This window comes from Trichogramma pretiosum, unplaced genomic scaffold, assembly GCF_000599845.2.
Source record: "Trichogramma pretiosum strain Unisexual culture from Peru unplaced genomic scaffold, Tpre_2.0 scaffold3, whole genome shotgun sequence".
NCBI classification, from domain to species: Eukaryota; Metazoa; Arthropoda; class Insecta; order Hymenoptera; family Trichogrammatidae; genus Trichogramma; species Trichogramma pretiosum.
In genome coordinates, this window is record NW_019641698.1 from 3466253 (window position 1) to 3488603 (window position 22351).

Here is a 22351-nt window from a genome sequence, read left to right on the forward strand (position 1 = left end):
CTTACAAAGATTTTCAAAATGCAGAGTTGATAAAATAACAAAAATCACTATTATATTTAGCATTTACTGCAGTCTTTTTCTCCGAGCATATTGAAAAAATGATCAGAAACATTTTCAAATTAGAAGCCAGAGATAAAGGATATTAAATGTATGTATACGTATATACAGATATTATAGCTATCATCGAACGTTGAAGATTTAACAAGCAAATACATCTGCTAACGCAATAGTTTGTGGTCGGCAAAACCAATCGAGCTTTGTCAGTTTGATTGCTGTCGTTGCTAACTCGGCAAAGATCCGTTCATCCGAAACTTGAGCCTCTAACGTGCGTCTCTCTTTCTCCTTTGCAAATCTCTTTGAGTCATTCAACGTCGTTTCCAAACTTTATGAATATATATTAAAACCAAATATAAATTCTACCACGGTAATCATTTCAGTTTACTTTGCAAAATGTTCCATGCAATTTCCACGTTCTAGAAATTCGTAAAAATAATATCGTAAGGATCAGCAAGGTCTTTGTCTCGCTATGATTTCAGCAAAATTGACCTGAGCAGAACTAATATACTGAAAATTAACAATAAGTCAACGCATATTAATTTCACCGAAAAAATAGTAATGAAACAATATGTACGCAGTTTACATAAGATTTGCACGGAGCAATTTCGGAATTTTTGGTTGTTTGAGATAACCAATCGATATAAAAAATCTATATTCAACCACAAAAGCACAAAGCTATCAGGTTCGATTTTGGATTGAATATTCTTACCAAAGTGAACTTGCTCAAGGGCACATGCAACAAACTAAAAGCACAATGCAATCGGAAACTGAAGTTGTACACATATAAGGATCAAACTTTGTACATGCTAATGCTGGAATGGCTATCATTGACACATGCTGTTAATTTATGTGATGGAATACTTTTTTCGACAATTCTGTCAATAATCTCAATGGTTTAAAATTTGTTTCTTTTAGATGAATAAAAAAAATATTAAGGAAGCTGTAGCGATGCAAGGTGGTTCTGTATTAAAACGCTATATGCGCAAGGCTATAAGCGTTACGCAGCGCACAGCGTTAGCATGGCAGAAAATAGGGAAAATGTGTTGGACTCTTGATATCTTTTTAACTTACCTGGAAACACCCATTTATAATTATATCATTCGAAAGCTAATGAAATTTCCTATCACATATATTAATTTCATTAACTTCTAAAGTGATTTGAGCTCACAGTACACTAAAAACTACCACTTCCCATTTGATTCAATGTTAAAAAGCCAAAACTTTGAATTTCATTATTTCTCAAATTTTGCATGGAAACCCCAAATTTTTTTTGTACCAAAAATATTGTAATTTCATAAACTATCAATGGTTAAAATTTCTCTTCGATCTAAAGTTTTTTTCATTTTCGCTACAGCCTCCTTAAGTTCTCAGGTAGAGTTGACGAAAAAAATTGAGTAAATAAGCGCAACCGCAACAGAATTCTATTCTGACTCTATCGTTGACTTTGTATTTTTAGCTTTTTTATTCGTATCAATGTTTCTGCATTCAATATTTTCGATATTGCTTGTCAACTGTAAAAACAATTGAATTTAGAATGTGCAACCACTAGCTTTACATTTTCTGGTTCACGCTTGTTTATAGAAATCAAATACGTGCGAGTTTGGATATTAAAAACAAAAATATGGGTTGTCAAGCCTAGCAACGAGAGAAAAGAGTGTCCTCAGACCCTCTCGAATGAAGATCGCTAAATTAAGTTTTTTAAATAATCAACCAATTTAGCAGTAAATGTTAATAGAAGGAACATATATTTTCCCAATAGAACTTTATCGGCAAATTAATGACATTGAAATTATTATTGTAATAATTAAATAAACATAAATTATAATTTTAAGTGAACATATTTTTATTCAAGTTTAAAATGACAAGTTAAACTATACAACTGTGAGTGTATACATATTTTTTTAAGTGACCAGGAAAAAAAATTTAGTAAAAACTTACCATATGATGTTGAAGTTCAGTCTAAAACCAGAAACGATCGATAAAGAAATAAACCTGAAACATAATAAAAGTATATATGATTATGGTGGACAACATGTACATAAAAAATGCATTGCCTGGTCATTCAAATGTTATAATCAAAATTAGTGCCGTAATAAGTTGCAATGCACGTGAAAGTTATACTTCTTTTCACCATTTTTAGTTGGTTATTATGATGATGTATTTCTCGTAACTCAAAGTATATTTTGTTCAAATTGCAGTTACTTTGCAAAGCCTTAGATTATTTATACATTTTTACTATTTACGTAAAGCCACCTTTTGTTTCGTTACAAAGATTATCCTATTCAAATATCGTGCATGAGTTCTAGGGGCCTTGCAAGATTGTAACGTAATTCAAGCTGACGTAAGTGAGGATTACGGGAAGAAAAAGAAGCTAAGAAGTGAATTACACGGTTGCTTTATATTCATGCAAAAAGAACTTGCAGGATTGATCCACGGAAACACACTTAGGGTGGATTTCAACAAAATATTGTTGTTAATGCCGTTCGGTAAGCTAAAAGATTTTACCAAGATTTTTCATCAAAGTGGATCTTGAAAGAGATTTAAAAAATGTACACGGATAAATCAATGCCAGCAAAATTTCAAATTTTATTATTTATCTTTGCTTGGAATTTCATGAAAACCAAGAATAACTTATTTATTTGTTTATTTTTTTATTTATTTCAGAACTTTAGAAACTTTGAAGAAAATTATCATTAAATTTTCCGTGTAAAGATAATTGTGAATAAAATATTAGTAGATCCAAGAAATGAGCAAACACTTGATACGATTAAGGTTGGCTAAAGGCTTTTGGAATAGATATTCATAAATTTGGGCATTTGAGCGCAGGCACGCTGCCAAAGGGTTTAGTCGCAAAAGAGAGGCTTTTAAAGCGTAAGATGCAGAGAAAATTGACATGAACTTTACAGTATCGGATCTTACTCGATGCCAATTGGTATTTGATATGGCTTTGATAAGAGGCACTAAATGCCGAAACAGCCGGGATTATGACCTAACCGGGTGCACGCAGCAGAGGACGACCCAAAGTAGTCGGAAACGACAGCGCACGATGAGCGACACATAATTGCCGTGCTTTTGCGGGAAAAAATGTGCTGCTACGTCGAGAGAGAGCGAGGAGTAGTTGCGCTCTCGCAAGAAAGAAGAAGAGGGATATTAGCGTCGGTACTGTGTCAGTAGGAGGCAGAGAAATTGCGCGAGGCAGCAGATGCCAAAAGCAATCATCATCTCTTCGGGGAGAGAGAGAGAAAGATAGAGAGAGAAAGAGAACTCGTATAAAGAGAGCTACGCACATCTCGCAAGCTCGAAGCATCTCGAGCACGCGGGCTCCGAATAATGCGGATATACACGAGCGAGCGTGCGCTAGTCGCTTTACACGACAGTGTATATATCCTATATTGTATCAAGCGCTTTACGGAGCTCGCTCGCTGCAGCAAGCTTCTCGCTCGTGAACCAGTTCTCGCGCCCTTTTCACAGAGAGCTGCTGCTGCTCTGCGGCGTGCGGCTCATTAAACATGAAACTTCCTGGCAATTTGCGTGAGACACGATATACCTTTGGCGTGTGCACGCGTTACTACATATTATAGCGCATATCATGTATAGTAGATATACCATATGCGGAGCAAGTATATGCACGCTCGCGCGCGCGAGTATATATGACAGAACTGGTCCTCGACGCGCAGGACCGTATATACGTGTGCAGGAGCGATGATCGCACGCGCGGATGTAAGTCTCGATCATCGCTTACTGCGCCTTGTCGGTGCTTGCGTTTTAGGAGCTTTCGCTCGAGAATCAGAAGAAAAGAAGCAATGCAGCGCAGTTCATTAAAGCAAACCAGTAGGCACGCAGTCAAGTGTCGGAGCGATGATACGGCGCGCGCGTTTGGCGCCGGTGACGCGCGGTGCAACGGCTTTTCTGTCACAAGGCTTGCTACGTGGTGGCAGCAGCAGCAGCAGCAGCAGCCTCTTTTCGATACGATAAATTATTGAGCAGCAGCAGCAGCAGAGAGCCAGCCACTGCTACAGGCGATGGAATGAATCTCGATGAGTTCGTCGAGGCAGCTAGCTGTGACGAGTTTTTATGCCTCGCAGACTTTCTCACTCTCTGTACTCTGGAAGAAAAAAGTCACTCGAGCTGTGGCGCTCTCGCTGCTGCTGCCGCTGCTGCTCCAGGCTAGCGCGCGCGCCTCGCTCTTTGTCCAGAGATAAAAAATTTTATGTCTCCGGGGCGATGCATAAATGTGCAAAGAAGAAGGAGCTATACGCGCGCTCCAGCGATGAAGTCGAGCTCCGAGAAGGATGAAGTGATCAGGGCTACTAGCGACACTGGCATATAGAACGGCGTAGCAGCAGCAGAGTAGCGGTGGCGACGAAGGAGGCGGTGGCGGCAGCAGCAGCAGGAGGCATCGACCGGCTGAGAAGCGAAGAAAAGGGTGCACATGTCGAGGCTGATAGCTCAATAATTCATGGAGCCCGCGCCACCACCCGCATTCGCGTTGCCCGAGCGCCCAGAGCCGAGCTTTTATCGCCCAGGAGTCGATGCTGGACTTTCCGACGTCGTACGTTCACCCGAGCGGAGAATATAAAATGTAGAAATCACCGTCGGTCACTACTTCATTTTTGCATTTATTATGTATGCTTTACCAGCTCTTAATTTATAACTCGCGCCCTGTCCCATCGACGCGCCAGCTAGTAGCTTGTCGAAACAGCTCGCGCGTATAAATAATGGACTTCTTTATATATTTTTAGTTATCAGCTTTTGTGTGCAAAGCTCTACTTAATCTCCACAATTCGAATATTCAAAACTTGGTTGATTCAACGTGTTACATCTCGACCGAAGAATTAAGAACAATGTAAACGTTATAATTATATCTTGAACTAAAATAAAGCTTATCAGATTAACACTATTATTCATATGGTCAAATCTCAAAATAAAATTCCGTTTCGTTAACAAAAAAAGGTGAAATTTTTTTTGCGTGCCTAGCGGCCCTGACCCCAACAAATTGTTCATAGGACCTCCAGAAGTGAAAAAAAACGCGTGAACATGAAATTTGAAAATAGTTAATTTTTTTTGGGGCACTTTTGTGTTTTAGACGCCGAAAAGTCATCTTTTCACGCAAATACGACTTATTACTCGATTTCCAAGTTGTTGAAAAAGTATCAAAACTCATCTGAAAAATTTAACTGACTACTGTATTCGATTGGGAATTTCCTCAGCTTTCCGATGGTTGTATCAGATTTTCCGAAATATCCAATTTTCACCGCGAAAATCGCCATCAAACTTAGAGGGCTAAATATGTCGAAAAATTCAGTACGGAAAAAGTGAAATTTTTGCATAATTGTTGATTTTTCCTTGTGAAAATGAAATTTTTCGGAAAATCGCACTGCGCCATGAGAAAGCTGAGGAAATTTCCTATCGAAAGCATATCTTCATTTATTTTTTGAGCCGAATTACAATCCCATACAAACGTATTTTGACTCCCCTGTTCTCCGTTTTCAGTTTTCAGAGCGGTCTTGAGGTCTTTAGCGTTGCACGGCTCACTACAATCGAAATTCGCTCGTAATTAGACTCAAAAAATAAATGAACATATGCTTTCGATAGGAAATTTCCTCAGCTTTCTCATGGCGCAGTTAGATTTTCCGAAAAATTTCATTTTCACAAGGAAAAATCAACAATTATGCAAAAATTTCACTTTTTCCGTACTGAATTTTTCGACATATTTAGCCCTCTAAGTTTGATGGCGATTTTCGCGATGAAAAATGGATATTTCGGAAAAACGAATAGTATCATCGGAAAGCTGAGGAAATTTCCTATCGAATACAGTGGTCCGTTAAAATTTTTAGATGAGTTTTGATACTTTTTCAACGACTTGGAAATCGAGTAAGAAGTCGTATTTGCGTGAAAAGATGACTTTTCGGCGTCTAAAACACGAAAGTGCCCCAAAAAAAATTAACTATTTTCAAATTTCATGTTCAAGCGTTTTTTTGCACTTCTGGAGGTCCTATGAACCATTTGCCGGGGTCAGGGCCGCTGGGCACGCAAAAAAAAATTTCACCTTTTTTTGTTAACGAAACGGAATTTTATTTTGAGATTTGACCATATAAATTCAACCATTCCTTTCTGTTATTGAAATGTTATTGTACTAATGAACATATTTTTTATATTATTTACATTTATCAACTCTGATTCAACAAATTGTGCGATATTTTGTATTTTAACGTACCTAATTGTCAAGTTTTCTATTTGACAAGCAGGGGATCTAGGCCAACGCTAGGTTGACCCGATTCCTCACGAGAAGAACCGAGTTTGCTTGGTGCGATGCGGCTCATTGGTCCGGAAGTGGTATAGTATAATACATTGCACATACATGAATTTTCGGCAACAGGATGTGGAGGATTTAAAGAAAATCGAACAAAGCTTCGTATAAAAAAAGGAAAATGTTAGCAAAATACGATAAAAATAAGAGTCAATCCGAGTGATGGGTAAAGCTGCGACAATAGATACATCAAATTAAAAGAGCCACGATTTTCCTCCGTTCAGTACAATGTTTCGTTGGATTGAACAAAATACTTAATGTAGAGATAAACAGAGCGAAAAAGCCACAAAAGCTTACACAGTCGAGACATAAAGCGAGTTACTTTCACAGAAATGTTGAATAGCAAAGGCGGTGCTGCAGAGAGAGAGAGAGAGAGGGCATAAAGCTGCGTATACACGAGACACAATGCAGTTTCCAAACGTCATTTTTGGGAACATTGAAGTCGGATACCTCGAGACTGCTGTTGCTACCGCCGCCTCCGCTTTGAAATATTGTCGGGGCAATGTTTTATTGCGGATTAAATATACATTGTGTGAGCAGCATCAAAGCGAGATTATTTAATCTTGACGCATAAATTCTCTGCTGCAAAAACGTGATGCACGTACAAGAGCGAGCAAGAGCGCGCGCGACATCATAGTGCGAGCCGGCAAATTTGATCAGAGTACATGAGCTTGCAGCGCCTGTATACGCGTATCCGCGCGCGCGTTCATCTGGCACCGCGCGCGTGTGTATATGCGCGTCATATGTTTCCTGGTATATATGCCTGAATTTTCACGATGCCTCGCTCTGTATATGTTCGCTACTGCATAGTCAATCGGGCGAGAGTAAAAAAGGAGTTCGGGCGCAAAAACGTATATATATTGTAGTGCTGCACGTGTATACGTACATACGTAGGCGGCGGTATGAGCGACGGCAGTAGAATCGAGAGGTAGGTAGATAAAGAAAAGAGATGTAGGAAGCAATGAGAGAGGAAGAGGGGCAAGTCAAGAAGCTAGCATAAGCGCGCGAATTTGAAGGCAGAAGGCGTCACGTGTCCCGCGGGAGAATATGCATTTCTCATGACTTGAGATATCGCCAGGACAGGCGCATCCAGTGGCTTGAAAATGTTACGTCGCGTCGCGCAACTTTTTGCCAGGCGCTTGCTCGCGAGTCAACCTCCGCTGCTGCTGGCTGCTGCTGCTGCAGTCACTCCAAAATAATATCTCGCTCTCTTGCTCTGGCTCCCCCCCATCCTCCTTCACCTCCTTACCCTGCGCGCCCTATTCGACCCTCTCCTTCCTCGCCTCTATCCTCTCTTTCTTCACCCTCCTCTTTCTCGAGGAGCGTACGTTGAAATTTTATGTAAATTTTACCCTGTCTATTACCTTGGCGCGTTCTGTCAACTCCCCTTCTGGAATACCGAATATACTTGATAACATTATTCTCAATATATGGCTGTTTTCGCGCATCCAGCGATCAGATGCATTTTTCAAACACGCCACGTCATATCCGAGGCTGCTGTTCTGAATTTCGATCAGATCCGAGGCAAAAGCCGCGTGGCGGCTATATAGTCCGCTATAAATATATGAGCTCCGCTTGTTGGAAAATTTAGTGCCACCGATTGGCTGTGGTGCGCAGTCTAACCGCACACACGTATATAGCTCTCGAGTGTGTCTGTCGAGAGCGCAAAAACATTAATTAATAAATTCAGCGGGTCGTGTGAAAAGATCTTGATCGTGCGAGAGCTTGCGGGAGGGAAGCTCGCCTATGTGCATATACCGTTGCTGCTGATGGTGTGCGAAGTTGGTCAGATCCCGTCCCCACGGTCCGCGTACACGAGTTTTTGCCTCGCGCTCGCGCCGGCGTGCTGCCACGCTGCGGCGCATAATTGCGATAAATTAAAGCAGCGGCCAAGTGTCGCGCGGTCATTTGTCAAGCTCTATACACTGAGTGCGCCAAGGAGCTTGCAGACTCGTTTCCATGCACACACATACGCACATACACACATACACACACCGCAATCTCCGATTCTCTGACGAACCGTCGCCCGCAAAATAACGACGAGCTCGGGCGAACATCGACGAACGAAACATTGCCTAACGTGGGACGTACTCTCTATGGTCACGCGTGCATATATCTATAGAGGATGGCACCATGATGGTATACTCTGCTGATACAGCCATGTATTCTCGCGATGTACATCCTCGAAAGAGAGAGAGAGAGAGAGGGAGAGTAAAGAGCGAGAGTAGATCGTAAAGTACAGCTTGCCATAAATCCGGCTGCATATAGCTGCGGGCTCGACTCTTGTGCTTTGGCCGAATAACGCCGCTCTGTGCTGCTGGGGGCGATAGATCAGCTCGCTAGTAGCGAGAGAGCGAGCGAGCTCGCCCAGCCGGCGGCAACGGGTAGCGCAGCGGCGGATACTCGGGGATAGGGCCGAAGTTATACACACTAACACGCTCGTTCCGGAAAGCAGATAGAGTGAGAGAAACACACGGATTACGCGACACGGGCCGACGGCTTTCCACGGCTACGCGGCCACCAAAATGCCTGTATCAAATTGTATCAGGCAGAGCCGCAAAGCCGTACTCGACGTACGCCACCAGAGCCGCCGCCGCCGCCGCCGCCGCCGCCTGCACCCGGAGCTCTCGTGTGCCGGACGATCTCGTCGCCCTGATGAATGTCTGCGCGCAGCGATCGCACCACCCATGTTTCTCTTCTCTTGCTCGCTGGCCCTCGCTCGACATCTAGACGTTACACTTCCACAAATGTACGGCCGCGCATCGATTTGCTGTTGCTGCTGCTGCACGCGTCTTTTTGCGCTCAGCGCGGCTCTTTGTTCGTTTGACCATCCCTGTCGACGAGTTTCAATAATCGCGTCGAGCGAAACATTTCATTGGTAATTAAAATATACTCCACGTCTCAAGCGCCATTAGTATTAAAAATTTGTATGTCTAAATTACTTTCACGATTTGTACGTATTATAATTCAATGATTAAAGTTGAATGTTGCGAGCTGAGAGGAGCTAAACTGGATAATATATATGTACGCGTAGATATATATTCGCGCAGTAGACGCAGAGTGAAAATTATTCGATTAATTATCACAGATATTGCTTTTCTCGTCGAATAAATTCACACAATTCCATTAAGAGTATAATTTATGTTGATGGTTGCAGAGAAGGAAAAAGGAATAATCGAAATTTTAACTAGGTTGTATTTGACCCCGGCTTGTGATAACCAGCAATCGCGCGCACCACCACCACCACCACCACTACTACCACCACCAGGTTCCGTTCGAGATCCCTCGCGATATTATAATGTGTTCAAGTTCGAGCGCAGCACGCGCACCAATCAATGCGGCACAGTGTCAGAAGTTGCGGTAGCGGCAATGCGGGCTTGTAGCACACCAACGCTCACGTGTGTATGTGTTGGCAGGCAAAGGCTAGTATGTATATAAAAAACTCACGTACGCTTATACGTGTAGTGGCAGCAGCTCGGCAACGCGCTACGATATTACGAATCCATACTCCATAAATGAATAATGCATTAACGAAAAGACCATACACAATGCCGGTGCAGTGGTGAGGCTGGCGGAGGTGGTACGAGTGACTTGGAGCTAGTACAAAAAAAGAAAAAAGAAAAGGAAAAAGGAAAACAAGCGTGTAGCGCGCACGGCGCGATGAAAGAACACGCTTGGAAGAAGAAAAAGATCTGCGAGTACATTTAAGCGAGGAGGCGAGGCAGAACAAGCAAGAAATATGAAAATTACGAAAAGGAAAAGTGCGGGCTAGCATGTTCGGTATTGTGCTGCTGCTGCTGCTGCAATGTAAGGGCTCTGCCGCCGCTGTAACTATGCGAGAGGCGTACACTTGCTCAGCCAACTGAGCTCTTAAGCAAATCAAAGGGAGTTAGAGGTGCCTGCGCAAACGTTCGCGGGGCTCTCGTGCGTGTGCCGTTTTTAATTTTGTTCGTTGCGAAAATATACAAGGCAGCAGCGCGGCCACGGTAATGTGTGCGAGTAATACAGTAGTAGCAGCAGCGGCAGCAAAGGCAGCAGCAAAAGAAGCATCGAACACAGTCAAAATGTCTGTGCAAATGCCTCCGCTGCTAGCTCCACAGTTAAAAGAGAGAAGCGATATTAAAATCTTTCCCATAATGAAGAATTCGAGCGGAGCTTTCGGTTTCTCCACGGCCAGCAGCAGCGGCAAAGTATATAGTAGTAGAAGCGCCGGGGAAGGCTTGTTCGTCCAAAGCCTATATCTACAGTTATATATATTTCAGCATCTCGTCCGAGTCTTATGAAACGGCAGCGGCAGCAGCAGCCGTAGCAGCAAGAAAAATAGCAAAGAAGGAAAGGAGCCGCGTATAAGAAGTGAAGGAAGGTAGAAAGTTGAGCATAATCCGGCCAGTAGTCGCTTCGGCAGCCGCCGCCGCACGCCACCACCACCGCCGCGCCGTCGAAGCTCGAGCTCGGTTTAAGTGCGAAGGAAACTTTTGCAATACTCCCTATATAACAGTTTTTCAAGTTTTTAAATTACGCCGCGACCGATACCGACGCGTTACTCACAGCCTGTCCTGCTATAAAGATATTCCTCGTAAACAGACGTTATAGCCACTACACCACGGCCGCCATGGCTGCTGCTGCTGCTGCTACGTATACTGTAGACAAGTAATTCCTTTCATTATGCTGCGCCGCGCCGCTGCTATCTCCGACTGTGCAGTGCAGTGCAATGCAGCGCATATACTAACTACTTCTGCCAATGATATTTCGCGATAAAGTATTTATACAATTAAGTAAGTTCCGTTAGTTTGATTCTTAATAACGTCTGCGCACCATATTGCAGTACTGAATTCCGAGCCTCGATAAATCTTTCATAAAAATCAATAAGCTGCTGGCACAGCAAACTCGAGAGCTATTATAACAACATTCATAAGCATCAAATATAAAATGAAACGAGAAACCAATCGCATACGACGTAGAGGTGCAGTCCAAGCGGAGAAAAAAAATCTGTAGGTCAACGTCCGCGATGTCGACTTCTGCTGTGTCGCGAACCAGAAGGCTTGACAGCTGTTACTTGTTGAAGTCGGATTCGGTGATGTGCTCTGTATTTGGCCTATACATCATACTGGTTGTGCATCGAATGTTTATCGCAAAAACGACGATCGAAGATCTTATTATATCATATCTTACAGTAATGTATCTGCTCGATTTTATTATACCAATTGCAAATAAGGGGTTAGTCGGTGGAGCCTCGGTTTTTCTGGTTTCCATTGCGCCCACTCTACACGTTGGATTTCATCGCTAGTATAACTGGTAGCCTGTCATCTGGTAGAAATAACTTTTTCATTTAGGACGGTGTTCGGAATACATCTCCTGCAGCTTGACGGACACTAATTCTTTTTTTCATAAATATCTTATTATGGCATTTTTATGTTTTCAAGAGTTTTATTCGTTTTTTCATCTCATGGTGTTTGATGCAACGCGTCCGTTCAAATACAAATACTTTCAGGTCAAAATGTATGATATAAGCTTATAAATATAAAAATAAAGGTGCTAATAAAAAGTTTCAGAAAACTTCAGTGACGTTGCGCTTCAATAATTCAGCATTCTTTCACAGCCCAGACACTCAGTCCGAGAGGCGAGATGCTTTTTAGCAATTCTAACAGCTGAAAGCTTTTCAAATAGGTACAAAAACCATTTCTTTTATTCAGATTCAACACAATGTTTCGTAAATTAGTGGAATTCATTATACCCATGAATAATCAAGTCCGAAAAATGTTGAAACAGACTAATTTTCAGCAAATCCGAATTGGTTTCTTATTATTATTTTTTTTTTCGGGCATTGCGTTTTTAAAGTTGAGCCATACGAAATAATTTGCGTGCAAGGTGTGCACAAAGAGCCTGTGTAGTATGTGAGTGGGGGCGCGTTTTGTGGGCCAGCAAAAAAGCTTCAGCATGAGCTAAAAAACACAGTGTGGCGCGCGAGCGAGAGAGAAAGAGAACGCGAGTAAAGCTCAATGCGTACGAACGAGCGAGCTCGGAAAAAAGCTGAGGCACTTTGGCGCGAAGCCACTAGAACGAGCAGCGGAGCTTGGGCGCGAGGCTTGTTTACCACGACTAGCGTGAAATATAAAAGCAGAGTAGCAGCAGCAGCAGCAGCAGCAGCAGCAGCAGGACCGTACGTATGGCCACGTACTAGCGTCTCGTTTAGCGCTCGACAATAATTTTTCTTTCTCTCTCTCTCTCTTTCTGTCTCTCCTCTTTCCCTCTTTCGAGAAGAGTAGCTATAATAAATATCGACGGAAGCGCGTCGAGCAGCTCTAGGAAACGCGGCAAACTGCGCTGCATAGTATATGGTCTGACGCAGCATAGCTAGTAGAACGCGCCAGGCAGCCCCGACTACTATCGCGACTATAACTGCCAAGCCGACAGACAATCCGCCGCAGCGCGCGCGTTTAATAATAATCGCCGCATCGCCGAGAGAGTCACGCACGTGCAAAGCACCGACGAGAGCTGATGTGTGCGCCCGTCGAGCGCCTCGAGCAATTTCTCGGCATACACGATTAAAATACTTCATACCCGTAATACTATTTCATGTTTTGTATATCAATATTTGTACGATATAGCGATGAAGTGGAAAAAATAAAAAATGTAAAAAATTGACCAAAACAGAGAACGCGCGGCTCGTATTCAGATCTCGTAACGTTTGAATTTATGCAGCAGCGCAAGTCGGGGGGGGCGCCGACAAGGGAGTTTGGGTTTATTTCAAAAAGCGGCGGTAGCGGCGGAGAAATTTGCATAGAGGCGCGTGTTTGTCCGTTACAGGCGCATATTAGCTCGTCGGCCCTGCAGCAGTAGCAGCAGAGGCAGAGGCAGCAGCAACAGCATCGGTGTACATACGCATTGGCTTCCGGCGCGCTGCGAGCTAGTTCGCTTCTGGCAGAGCACAGCCGCACAGCTCAGAGAGAGGGAGAGAGAGTATGTATGGCAATCGGAACGCCAACAGCCGAGAGTAATGGCACATCGCGAAAATGTGGCTAAACCGCGCGTTTCAACCGGCCGTTTCTGCGCTCTGCAAAATATGTTGCTCGTTATCCGACTGCTACTGTGAGAGGCTCTTTTGCCTTTTTTCCCCCCTATTTGGTCGGTTGGTCGGTCGGTCGGTCGGTCGTTGTTCGGCCTGTTCCGCAGGCTATGAGATCTACATACGTTGGCCGCGAGCATCGATATATAGTTGCGTTCTCGTGTGTACCTAGCCCTGGCATTAGGCGAGGACCTATGTAGCATGTGCGCGCAGATGAGAGTGCGGTTCGGCACAAAAAACTGCTCCGCACTCTGTGTATATAGATATGAAGTGTGTGCGCGCGGCGACCGACACGGGGGCAAGGGTTTTTTGTCGGCGGCGTGACACACAGTCGTACTGTCATCGGGATGAAAAAGCATCGGTTCCGAACTAAGCCGTTCGTTCATTGGCCCGCTCGGTGCCTATATGTTATATAGCTCTATGCATGGAGGACACGAGGGGTGGTGCTCCAGCAGCAGAACGACGAGTGCAGCGGCGGCGGAGGCGGCGGCGGCGGCGCGGCTTATCATCTGTCAAACGCCGCAGCGTAATATCTTTTTTCGCGCGCAGCTCTCACGCGATATTGCGTCTGCCGAGTCTTGTCGAGTTCGAGCGCTTATAGCACACACACACACACACATACATAACACAGTTTCGTGTGCGTGTACGTGTGCATGCATATGCACGCTGCTGCTGCTGCACTCGTTTAGCACGCTTACACACAATGTTGCCCCGCGTGCAGGCGTCAAACTCGTGAAAAGCGTCCTGCATGCAGTAGCAGCAGCAGCAGCAAGCCTGGCGACGCAACACTACCACTATATACTACTACGTATACAGCCGAAGCCTCCGCGCAATTAATTGCGCGCGAAAGCGGAAGCAACTGCCATAAATAACAGCTGACACGATTTCAAACAATTAACGTTTTTTACTTTGCAGTTCACGCGCGCGGGGGCGTCCGACCTCGAGTTTTTCCTCTCCATTTACACGTGCAGCGGCGGCGGCGGCGGCCGGCGAGCAAATACCAGAATAGTGGCCGATTGTAAATCAGACAGCGTACATATAGAGAAGCCCGCGGCAATGAGCGATGAGAGCCGACCACCAGCGACGCACACACGTTCATTTATATATACCTATATGCAACGCTTTTGTCTATCTCTCCGTATAGTCGCGCGCACGTATACTCGTACAAAGCCTCTATACATGGCTCTGCGCACAGCCAGTCGTTCATTATATTTTGCATTTTGACGAGCCTTTGTTGCTTTTCGATTCGATCCGTGTAGCAGCCGGCCTAACTCGGAAGCGAGCAGCGATTTTTATATATTTCGTAGCTCATTCACGCGCTGCTGGGCACGACTTTAATTTTTGGAAAATTCGTAAAATGTTAAAATGCTGAAGTGAATTCGTGGTTTTTATGCTGCAAAAAAAGAACCAAGCATTAAACTATCAGTGGATCATCGCCAGAGAATTCATTTCGCAAGAGCTGGGACTTGGCAGAAGTCATACAGAAAACATGGAGGAGGTTGCAACTCCGTTCGGCTAAAGGAGAGCTTTCAACGCGCACGGAAAGCTGCGCATTAAAATATCCGCATAATTAATCCGAATTTCCATACAAATGTGTCGCATTCAAAGCGTCATCGTCGTCGCCGACGGGGATGATGCTTAGAGAAATTAGACGTGTATAACTACTGGGAAAAGTCTTTTCAGTGCGGCGATCACCGAACAACAGTGCAGTAAATAGACCGAAAGCGAGAGAGAATGAGAGAGGCGGCTGAGCCGTGCTGAGACGTCTTGCGTATTCAGACTTTTAGAGCTAGAGGTGGAGGAGGGTAAGATTCACATATTACGAGGAACGGTTAATCAGACATGGAGCGAGGGAGAGAGGGTGAGTGAAAGAGCGAAACAGGGTTGATAGCAGCAGCATACGAGGCAGCAATAAGCAAGCGAGTTGAGAGAGAGAGAGAGAGAGAGAGAGAGAGAGAGAGAGAGAGAGAGAGAGAGCGAGAGTGAGCGAGGCTGGCGGAGCGCGCACGTCAGAGCAGAGCCGAGTCGTTATGATACTCATCAGTGCGCTTTCTCCGGTATATAAGTAAAGCGCCTCTGAACGGGAACAGACGAGCTCTGCAGCAGCAGCGCGTCGGAGACATTCGCGCTGACGAGTACTCGAGGTGCAGCGATAAGGAGCGAGCGAACGCGCGGCCTCGTCGACAACAGTAATTCTCCTACCCTCTCTCTCTCTCTCTCTCTTGCTCACTCTTTCTCGCTTATAGTCTATCTCTCACTCCCTCGTTGCTCCGCGCGTCGAGCATCTACGTGCACTTTTGGCCGATGAAATACGCGTGTGCACACACGACGGCAGTGGCGCTTGCGGAACCCCGAGAGCGAACGAGCAATCCCGAATGTGCATGAAGCAGCAGCAGCAGCGGAGCCATACACGTACATGCATACGCATACGTACGTACGCTACAGTAACGCCCATACACAGAATTTTGTATTCGAGACGCGAAATCGTCGTCCTCTCCGGCTCTCTCTCTCTCTCTCTCTCTTCTTGCACTCCGATTATTTTCTTTTATGCAATTCGCGAGTGTATTTTTTTTCTCTCCTTCGCCCGGATCTTTTTCCCTCTTGACCCAGCCAGCCAACAGCAGCAGCAAGCAGTTTTGAATGCAGACGATGCGATTCTTTTATATACCTTATACCCACCACCAGCACCGCCACATAATACGCCCCTTCAAAATGTTGAAACTATTTAACGTGCTACACATGTATACATAGCTGCTCGCGCACACTTCCGAAAACGGGAAAGCTAGCTCGTCGTCGTCGTCGTCGTCGGTCTCTCTCTCACTCCGGGCTTATACTGGAATTGTCCTTGTTGTGCTTTTCGTTGCAAATGTAAGCGACTTGGAAACTATGCCGAGCAGCATCGATAAAGTCTTTAGAAACACGCGAGCCGCGTCGCCGCGCGCGGCACGCATAATCGTGCACGACGACGAATTCGCATCCGCCCTGCCTGCTGTATACGTAGTAGCAGTAGTAGTAGTATATCTTCGCCCTAACTTGATGAGGCATGTAGGCGCGGCGTCGGCGAAGGCATTTCTGGCGCCGTGAACGCTTGCCACTGCTTTATTATAATTATTATCGTTGCTATTGAAAAAGCTGCTCGAGTAGCAGCTACTGGAATACGTCTTGCGTAGTTGTAAGCTCGATTGTTTATGTCTGCACGCATACTGCGTGGTGCGGGAGCGAACTAGAGCAACTCTCGAGTGCGTCGAACTCGCGCTGTACGTCTGTGCAAAGACGGCTACGACGCCAACGAATGTCTTGTTTAGCTCCGCACGCACCAGTTGGCTCGTCGTCGTGCATTATAGCCATTATACACGGATAATATTTTTACGCTTTTAAAGAGTACTGCAGCTCGGCGGGACGAGCGCTATAGAGCGAGCGAGAAAGAAAGAGAATACGAGAATACAAGAGCCAACGAACGCGCAGTGCCGGTTGTGTTACTAATTTATAAGTATATACACGCACCGGCATTAATTTCCCCCTTTATCCAGGGAGGATCGAGAGGGGGTTGTGCTGCTCGTATAATATACACGCGGTAATTGTTGCAGTCGCACGCGGAACGATGCGCTCTCTCGTCGAATCTCTATTCTCATCCTCCTTCTTCTTCTCTTCGTTTAATTCGTCGGAGTGCAGCGCGTACAGCAGCAGCAGTAGTGGCAGAGCAAGAACGAGAGAGAGAGAGAGAGAGAGAGAGAGAGCAGAACAGCCAGCAAAGCACCGAGGATTCATTTTCGAGCGCGAGCGTTCGACTAATAAACCAATTAAAAAGAAAAAATGAAGCCGACTGGATTGGAGTGTATCGATCGCACGCTATATACGTCTATACCCAGCTACGAGTACTCAGCTCGTGCAGTATAAGTGTGCGCGCGAAGCACGCCTCGCTATGTGTGCGAGCGCGAGAGTCGAGTCGGATCGACGAGCCGAGCAAGCTGGGGTGCAGCTGCGAAAACGCGCGCAAAGGAAAAAGGGGTTGGATCGCGAGCAGTCGTAGAGTACCGTACCCTCGCACGCTCACATATATAATATATGAAAACGCACTACCCGCGCGCCTGAGTACCGGACTATCGCTTCCTTATGCGAAGCAAGACGATGCGGTGGCGTCGTCATCGTCGACTTCTCGTGGAGCTGCACCGCGACTATACTCGCGCGCGACTAGCGACTCGACGAGCGCTCGTAAATATTCATTCGATCTCGAGCAATCTACATACATGCAGAGCAAACCGCGTCCGCCCATTCACGCTCTGCTGCTACTACTACTGCTGCTGCTGCTGCTGTTGCAGTCGTCGCCTCAGCGCCAAATTACAAATCGATATTGGAAATAGACGAGTGCTGCACACGCACCACCTTGCACTTACGTGGCCACGTTATAACGCGCGCCCCCGTGCTGCTGCTTGCCTATACCTAGAGTACATATATACACACAAATACGTGCTCAAGTGTACCCTACAAATATGTACGACTCTATATATGCTGCTGCACACACACACACACACTGCACCCACACCCACACGGACAGGGTAGTTCGCGATCGCTATAACCCACTAACGGCGACGCGGGCGCGCGTTTTCTTAAGCCCACCCCATTGCCCACATGTACGTAGCTCGATGCGCATACACATACACGTACACACACGCACATACACGTACGATCGAGCGCGGCACTATCGACCTTTTTAGTAGCTGCGGATGCTGCTGCTGCTCCATGCCGTCGCCGTAACTACCACCACCTCCGGTGTATAAATATTTTCGCGACCCTTAGCGAGGGATAATGATATCTTTTTACCACTGACAGTCTCATCTTGTTTGATCGCTCGATCTCGTTTTTTATCAATACCACTATCTTTTTTGTTTTATATAGAAAATCGTACTCGCTGTGTGACGTTTGTTGCGGCTTCTCGGTGCAATCGATAAAGATGTCAGAGCTGCTCGTGTTGTTTTATACGATTATTTATTTCATGGAATATATTTCATTCTAAAATCATGAGTTACGTTTGAAGAAAAATTTACATAAAATTATCATTGTAATGGAAAATTAATTATTGACGTTTGTATGAAGATTTCAAGACCTTTTCGTGACAAGTTAATTAAACATATACGCTCCATTAGACATAAAATTAAAATAAGCTTAATCCCATCGACAAGAAAAAGTTATGACTATCACGCGGAAAGTTTTTAATTATTGTTTTGGTTAAAAATTTAAACGATTTTCGGATAATGTAATTAAAAACTTTGTTAATCAAATAAGTATGATTATAGTAAAGTACTCGAAATAAATCAGATTACTTATACACACAGCGCACTATTGATTACAGTTAATCATTGAAAACATAGTTAAAGTTAATTATTTTGCAAGCTTACTTGCTCATTCTCAAAGAACTATTACTAGAAAAATATTACTACCGATAATCGATAAAATCTTCCAGTCGGTCGAAGCTAGTAGCAGCAGCGTCCACGGCTGCCAAATGCCATCGTATTCCGGGTTGAAAGTTAAGAGTGCGCGCTCGAGACACGACTTGAAAATAAATAATTGCTTCGCCAAAAAGTACGCGTCCCCTCGATCGGAAAGTTATACCCGGGGCTCGAACGTTGATTACTTCGTCCGTTTGTGCTTGCAGCACATTTGCCTTGAAGACCAGTTCGAACGACAAAGTAGTATAGCAGCAGCTTTCGCGGAGAGAGAGAGAGAGAAAGAGCAATCGACAAGGCATAAAAGGTCCCGACAAATATGCAATGCCTCGAGAATGAAAAATATATATAGAGCGGGTATCGCTTTTTCACGCTGAAAATCACTCTTTGGACGCGAAAGGCCGTTGCACGCACAATTGTGCGATCAGCGAGACGACTATAGCGAGTGGCAAGCGGTGCACACAGGCAGACTTTCCCAAGCTCTGCGGACAAATAGAGCATGCGGCAATCGGACACAACGAATTCCGACTTAAGTAAAGCGTACCGAATTGCGGTATAAATGACTCTATCTCCATACGGCCAAGTGGGCTTTGTGGGCGCAGCTCTTAGCCGTGAACGACGCAGCGAATCCGAGAACTGGCGCCAGTACGTAGTTATAATCGAAGGACGTTGGCACGCAGATTCTGCCTCTTCTGTCGCTGCTAGATTTAGCGGGCATATTTGCGCGCGCGCGACCGTCTGCGTTAGATTACATCCGGCCGCAGCCGAAGAGACCTATTGGTCCCCCGGGCTACATCGCTCGGCTTCGGACGCGACGGCGGCAGAGGCATATCGCACTCGAGTCGTTGCTGCTACTGCATGCGACTCGCACGCCGACGATCGATGCTCTCGTTGGCTGCAATCATTGTCAGCGTCGCGCGCGTGCATTCGTCACTCGAGCGCTAGTCCGAATCACGCCACGAAATTCCCTGCTCCGTTGAACTGTTTTGGCTACGAATATTCATTTCTTCCTGATATACACGCGCGCAGTTAAAAAAGTAAAAAAACCAGTTGCGATAAGAGATATATATGAAAAAAAAAAGTAGAATAAAAGTTCGCGCGCACACGATCGCTCAAGTGCGCGCGCGCGGAGCAAGTGACAAGTGGGAAATGCGTGTGTGTGCGCGCGCGGCCACATGCGCTGACGTAGCCTGTCAATTGAGTGCAAACATTTTATTTGCCCAAACGAATGTGCGAATGCGAACGCGACGACGCGACAATGCGCGCCGCGAGTGTCGACTCTGCGTGTGCAGCACACACTACGCTGCGTAGCGCAGCAGCTACACCGAGGGCATTATCTGATTTTTCTCCTTCCGATGTATATGCGGGTAAAAAACTGCGTGCGTGCATGTTGTTGCAGCAGCGGCAAAGCGTGCGGCATTGCGTATACTCGCGTGCGCGAGTCGATTTTTGTTGATTCGCACGAAAACACGTACTCATTCGAGTTCCAAGTGGGGTGTTTGCTGTGCGAGCTGGCTTCATAAGAATTTGAAATGTTGCTTTTTTCACATGCGCGTAGATGGATGTGAAACTTTGTGTAAGTTGACTTTGAGCTTATTGGTTGCCTAAATAAAATGTATGACACACATAACACACCCAGTAGACTTTTGAAAAATATCACGGTTATCGTATCTATGTTTCTTGCAAACTGTAATGCCGCAACTGCAGCCTGGCTAAAATACTCGAGGCGGCGGCGTATACAGGCTTCTGCAGATCTATGACTCATGTCGCGATAACGTCCACGCGCGAGCGCTAACACTCGTTTCAGTCGTTTGTGCAAAACTGCCTGGCTTTACCGGATCAAACGACGAGTTCTTTACTCCGGACTTTTTACAGCAAACTAACGCTTTATCACGCACTTTTATTATATATTTCGCTCTGAGAGGTCTACTTTTTCTCCATATATCCTTAGCTAATTTTCCCAATCTCAACCTCTCTCTTTCCTTATCTGCGTTTCTGTCTCTCTCTCTCTCACTCTACCTTTTCGCTCTCTTTGACTTTTCTCTATCGTTGATATTTTTTGCTGTTCTACTTTTGTAGTTTAAACTACTTCGCGACCAAACAGGATGAAATATTAAGTATAGTCGCGGTGTATTTATTTCTTTCTTGGTTTTAGTAGAGTTACTTTTAGTATTATTTCGCTCTGGTTAATATTTAATTTAAATAGGAAATATGTATTTTGGCTTGGTTGGGTTTGCAGAATATTTATCATCATATATCATATTCTACTTTAATTACTGACAGCTAACTCAAACTCATCTATAAAGCACATACTATCAACATAAAAAGCATTTTTTACTATGACACATAAACTGTAGGGAGTTTTCTCATTCAGCGCAGTTACATCGCGAAATGACAAAAAACATTAATAAAAAAAAACTAATTACGTGGTAACAGGATGCTTTAATAAACTCTTAGCCATAGTCTAGATATTTAACTTGTTATAAGATTACAGAGTTGTTATTCATGCTCAAGACATCAAAACTAAGATTTAAACATCGATTATTAGAATTAAAGCAATTTAAATCATTATGAATTGATTACGGAAATGATTGTCTTAATTATTTAAAGAAGCAAGATTCGTTTTCGTGATCTTCAAATCCCGACAAAAATTATCGTCTTTGTTTATTAGCACGAGTCATCCTACTAACAAAACTCACTCCAAAATTTAACAAACTCATTTCATTAGTTTGAATTTTTTTTTCATTTTGGACTATTTTAGCATTAGTACAAAGTGAGAAAGTAAATAATACAGTGCTCTTTGATGCTCGCAGTTTCTTTCCGGGGCAAGAGTGATTTGGTTGATGCAAGTCGATGTAGTTTCGTCATAGGAGTTCTATTTGAGTTACGACCTAACCAATAGGAGTTGTCGCATCCGCACCGACAACCAGCAGCAGCAACAGTAGTTGAAATCCGCGAGTAATTATACCAGCTTTAAATGTAAAGTCGGCCAAAGAGGTCAGAGACGAGGGTTCGGACGAGCAAAAGCAAAAGGCTCGGGCGGGCAGCAGAGAGAGGACCAACGAAAAACTGCCTACGGTGCTCTGACGAGCGATTCAAGCGTCGAATCGACCATCCCAGTTGGTTAAGAGCGACGATGAACCTTTGACAGTAGTAGGCCGTGATACATAATCGTTTCGTTGTATCACATTGTTCTTTTTTTTTTGGTCCATTGTTTACTTTTTGTTTTGTTTTATTTTCTAAAACTGCTTAATTTGCCTTGTGAACAATACAAAAACCAATCACTTTCATGATTGACGAGGGTAGAAGTATTTTACGTTCATTTTTAAAATAGTTTTTCTTCCATTTAAGTTATTTTTTTTTTTACAAATTCATGAAATTTCGTGTCAAACTCTCAATGTTTGAAATTCATAATGATATCACGAATATCCTGTCCAATTTATTTTTTCTTAATATCAATAAATAAAATCAATA

At 44.4% G+C, this 22351-nt stretch overlaps 1 protein-coding gene across 5 annotated transcripts in view; it reads right to left on the reverse strand.

Moving 5' to 3' along the window:
• The window catches only part of LOC106650970, a 159325-nt gene that overhangs the window by 102778 nt on the left and 34196 nt on the right, over positions 1 to 22351 (reverse strand). For all 5 annotated transcript variants that reach the window (XM_023462330.1, XM_023462332.1, XM_014369285.2 and 2 more), the window contains one exon: positions 1996 to 2049. The gene's annotated coding sequence lies outside the window, so the exon portion shown is untranslated. The remainder of the gene's footprint in view (positions 1 to 1995; positions 2050 to 22351) is intronic.